Source organism: Mandrillus leucophaeus, unplaced genomic scaffold, assembly GCF_000951045.1.
Source record: "Mandrillus leucophaeus isolate KB7577 unplaced genomic scaffold, Mleu.le_1.0 Scaffold1458, whole genome shotgun sequence".
Taxonomy (NCBI): Eukaryota; Metazoa; Chordata; class Mammalia; order Primates; family Cercopithecidae; genus Mandrillus; species Mandrillus leucophaeus.
The window spans coordinates 45037-50060 of record NW_012101430.1 but is presented as its reverse complement, the minus strand read 5'-3'; the positions used below and the strand labels follow the sequence as shown (position 1 = coordinate 50060).

The 5024-nt window shown below is 58.2% G+C and overlaps 1 pseudogene; it reads right to left on the bottom strand.

Annotated features, from left to right (window-relative positions):
- The window catches only part of LOC105535397, a 22259-nt pseudogene that overhangs the window by 3982 nt on the left and 13253 nt on the right, over positions 1 to 5024 (bottom strand).

Genomic DNA, 5024 nt, shown 5'->3' with positions numbered 1-5024 from the left:
CCTGGCACCTCCCTGTCTGGCTGGGACTTGGGAGGTCACTGGGACAGCTTCTGAGCACCAGGTGTCGCCAGCACTGGGCGGGGGCCTCCTGGGCAGCCCCAGGCCTGTGGTGGGGGATTCGGGGTGGGGTCTTAGGGCTACCCCTGCTCCTCATGTTGTTCTAAGGTCCCCAAGATCTCGGTCCCTGGACTGGAGCGCCCTGGTTCCTCAGCCCATAAGGAGCACTGACACGGTGCCGGTGCGATGCTGAGGAGGGGCGGGCACCTGCTGGATAGAGGGGTGCAGATATCCCAGGTCTGAGTCTGCCAGTCCCAGCTCTCCACCCCTGCAGGACTAGGGGCAGAGGGAGTACAGGTCCCAGCACCTTCCCTCAAGACAGACCCGACCCAGCAAGGCCTCAGTCTGGTTGGCTTGGGCCCCGCCCCATTGCACCTGCCCTGCGCTGGGGTTTCCCTGTCTGTGAAGCACATGGTAAGACACTGGCCCCACCCCCCCCCTTCCTGGGTGATGTGAAGATTCAAGGTGTCTCGGGACTCCAGGAAGGAGTTGCTCAGTGCGGGCTGGCACACTGGGCAGGCTTCCTAGAGGAGGCGCTGGGATTTGGGTTGGATCTTGTAATGTGGATTCAACATGAGGATGCCATCCTCCTAAATGTCCTCCTCCTGACCCTGTTTTTGTTAAATGCAACTTGACACTTGACTGTCAAGACTCAGCTTTGGTGTCACCACCTCCAGGAGGGCCTCCCGACTACGATCTCCCTTTACCCAGAGGCCACCATTGCCCGCTCATGTGTCAGCCTCTTTGGCTGAGACCGAGTTCTTGAGGGTGGGGCCTGGCCATCTGGGGAGCTGGGTTTTACCTGCTAACCTTGCCGGCTCCTCCAGCTGGGTGCAGCTCCAGGGAGGCCACTGGGCCATTCCTAAGGAAGGCTGGAACCCAGGCCTCTGGGGTCCGGGTGGAGATCCCACTCCAAGGGGGCCGGGAACACCCCGAGCCCTGCCCCTCCCCACCCACCTTCAGGTCGTAGATGATGTCACGGAGCACCAGGTTCACCTTCAGGTAGTAGAGGGTCTCCTCATCGAACTCCAGCGGCGAGTTGCAGAGCTAAACGGCCTTGAGGTAGAAGTGCTCCGCCAGCTCGCCATCGCCCAGCTGCTGGTGCAGGGCAGCTAGCCGGTGGTAGGCCACGCACTCATTCAGCCGGTCCCCTGGGGTGCAGGCCAAAGGGGCAGGTGTGAGGACGTGGCTTCCTGGGGCAGGCAGGGCACAGGCCCCTTAGGAGCAGGTATGCAGACCCCGGGCAGCACCTGGCTTGCCTCCAGACACCTGTGGTCACCTGGGCAGCTCTGGCCATTCCCTTCCAGGTTCCCAGACTCACTTTCCCACCTGCAAAGCAGAAGTAATAAGGCCTGCCCCCGTCTACTGTGAGGCTTTGGCAAGTTGGACTTGGATGGCCCAGCTCTGCTTACACATAGCCACCTGCCTTTGCTCACTGGTTTTAACCACGGGAGCCCAAAAGCCATGCAGTCCAGGTGCTCCCGGGCACCAGGGCTCCAGGCAACCCACAGACGTGACATCCGACTCCTGGGTGTGTCACGATCAGAGCCCCCTACCCTGGGGAGTCACTGCGTGCCTGAGCTCCAGGTCCCCCCACAGATGCGCAAACCCACCTAGGCTGTCTCCGATATCCTCCCCTTTCCAGGGCCAGTGCCGTGGAGCCTGCATTCGATGCATTCCCACACAGCTGCACACCTACTGTGTACTGGACCCGGGGCACAAGGTGCTGGTGCATGCGGCCTGCCCAGGGCTCCCTGTGTCTGGAGGAAGACAACCCTGGCACAGCACCAGGGGATGCCCGGCCTTAAGGGGCAGACTGCTGGAAGGGGAACTGGGACTTCTTCAGCCAGAGAGCTGTGTGCTTGATGAGGGTGGGAACGGAACAAGAGAAAGGGAATATGCCATTCAGCCTGGCACAGGGACCAACGAGATGCCTGGCATGTCTGGAAGGCAGAGACCACACTGGGCAGCCCTTGTGGTCAGCAGCGGGAAGAGGCAGAGGAAGCAGAGCTCAGCCACTCAGGGGGCTCTGCACCGCGTGAGAGACCTCGGGATGTGCCCCACGGCTGGACCGGGAAGCCAGCTGGGCAGATGTGCCTGCCTGGACAGGAGACCAGGAAAATCTGGCAGGTGTTTCATTCAGCTCCTGCCCTGAAGACCTGGAGGCTGGGCTCTGGCAAAGTGTGGCTCCTGGCAGGGTGGGGCTCAGGGGACTTACCCAGAGTGATGCTGAGTGCTAGGGCCATGTGCGTAAACTTCAAGCCCTCATGGGGTGCCACCAGCTTGTGCACAGCCACAGCTCTGCCTTGCGGTTCCCCGTAGTCACTGCCAGGAGCAGCGCCCGGTCCTACCACACAGGCAGGTGGGGTCAGGCTTCCCGCAGCACCCACCTTGCACAGCGCCCTCCTCAGAGCCCGAACATGTGCTTGGAGCTTCCCACGCCCCAGCTACCCCTGGATCTCGACACAGCTCTGTGCTCTGGAATAACGCACGGGTCAAACGCCCAAGTTAGGGGCTGAAGAGTCACCTGAGGCCCATCCAGCTACACCCGGCAGCCTCAGACCAGCCTCTCCCACCTGGGCACTGGGGGTCTGACTGGGGGGAGCCGGCACTCCTCTCTGCTCTAAAAACACATTTATCTGTGCCCAGGGCTGAGCCACACCGTGAGCTCAGAGGAAGGGAGAGGCCGTCCCCGCTTCGGGCTGCATGCAGTCCTGGACCTCCCACTGACATGCTGTGTCCTTTGACATGTCCCTGTGCCTCTCTGAGCCTCAGTTTCCTCATCTGTAAGATGGGGACAGGACTTCCTGCTCATGGTTGCTTGAGATCATCAGGTGCAAAGGTAAGGCCGTTGCCATGTCCAGGCCCCAAGCGTTTGTCCCGGGCAGGGGGCACAGTCAATATTCCCGGTGAGACCACTAGGAAACTAAGCATGTGCATGGGTGGCCCTGCCTCCAGGTGGGAGGCCTCTGCCCTGCCACACCTGTGCCTCAGCTCTCCAGGTGCCCCCTGAGGCCCACCCACATCAGCCCACAGGCCAGCTCACCCAGTAGAAGGACACGGCTTTCTCCCGCTCCCAGGCTCCATTGAAGATGTCTCCAGCTGCCTCAAACAGCTCCAGCCCCAGGTTGGGGTCGCCTGTGTACAGGGCCACATTCTGTGCCCCTGAAAGGAGGCAGAAGTTCCCTCAAGACCCACACCTGGCGAGGTGGCCATGCCCACTGTCGCCAGCCTCCTTCCTCTCACATACTGCAGGCACACCTGAGCATTTTTCAGACCCTGGGCATTAGGGCTGCCCCCACCACTGGCATGAGGACAATGAACTGATGAACCTGAGTGACAGGAGGTGACTGAGCAGCTGCAGCCCAGAAGCCCGACACCTGTGAATCCTACCACCAGGGCTAGCCCTAGCCCACTCTCCCTGCACCCAAACCAGTCTCCATGGCCCCCAGATTGCTGGGAGCCCATCCCCTGGCTCCTTTCTGCATTGCCACATCCCTGCCACAGCTCCGGGCCGCACACCAACAGTGTTTGTGGGTGGGCCTGGTCCCCTCTTGGCCATGAGCTCTTGATCCCTCTCCTCAGCTCAAGGAGGTATACAGCAGGTTCTCAATGATGAAAGCTTCACCAGGTTCGTGGGTTTCACAAGTTGTTCCAGATCACACTCTGTGGGAAAGCCTCTGAAAACAGCCGCTAAGATAGATGCATTTTGTAAGGAGATGTGCCACGTGTTGCTTGGAGCAGGTTCTTCGGTGTGTTAACTGAGTGGCCACATTATTTGAGCACGTGCTGTATACCAGCAGGTGCCGGGCATTGAGGGGCCACGCCTCTGCCCTCAGGGAGAAGATGCTGGCCACTGGGGGAGGATATGAGGGAACCAGGAGGATATGAGGGAACCAGTTGGACGGAGGGAAAAGGCATACAACAGATGCTCAGCAGTGGCTTAGGAATGAGTGGATGGATGGGTGTGTGGATAGATGGATGCTTGGGTGGATGGACAGATGAATGGGTGGGTGGTTAGAATGATGTGTGTATGTATGGGTGGGTAGACAATCTATGGATGGGTGGAGGGTAGATGATGTATGTACATATGGATGGATAGATGGGTGGATAGACAAATGCATGGATAAACAAATGGACAGATAGATGAATGGAGGGATGTATTAATAGGTAGATTGGTGGGTAGATGGATGGATGGGGGAATAGATGGAAGGATGAAGAGGAGGATGGATGATGTATGGATGGACAAATGGATGATGGAAGGATGAACAGGAGGTGAGTGGATAGATGGATGGAAGGAAGGATGAACAGGTGAATGGATGGTTGGATGGACAGACACGTGAATGGATGGATGGATAGAAAGATGAACAGCTAAATGGATGGATAATGGAAAAATGAACAGGTGAACAGATGGATGATGGAAGGATAGATGAACAGTTGGATGGACAGGTGAATGGATGATAAAAGGATGGATGGATGGATGATGGATGGACCCACAGGTAAACAGGTGCTGGAAGGATGAATGGATGGATGGGTGAATAGATGGATGATAAAAGGATGGATGAATGGACAGATGGATGAATAGATGATGGAAGGATGAATGGATGGATGGACAGAGAGTGAACAGCACAGGGGCCCTCCTGCAGCCCTTGCCCCTCACCTGGATGTACAGGTCCACCAGCTCGCTCTGCCGCAGGATGTAATAGATCTTCCCTGCTTGCAGCCGGGCATGCGCCGCCTCCTCTTTCTTCTGGAGGTCAATGAAAATCCCCAGACTTCGTTTGGTGTAGTCCAGAGAGGATTTGTACGCCCTGGAATCAGACACAGATGTCAGAACAAGGGCTCCCATCCTCCTGGAACCAGTCTGCCTCCTCCCGTGGGTCTGGTGACAGATGAATCTGGCATGTGGGGACTGGGAACGGCCCTCTTGTGTGTGCAGTGTTCTGCCCTTCCCAGGCTGCTGGGAG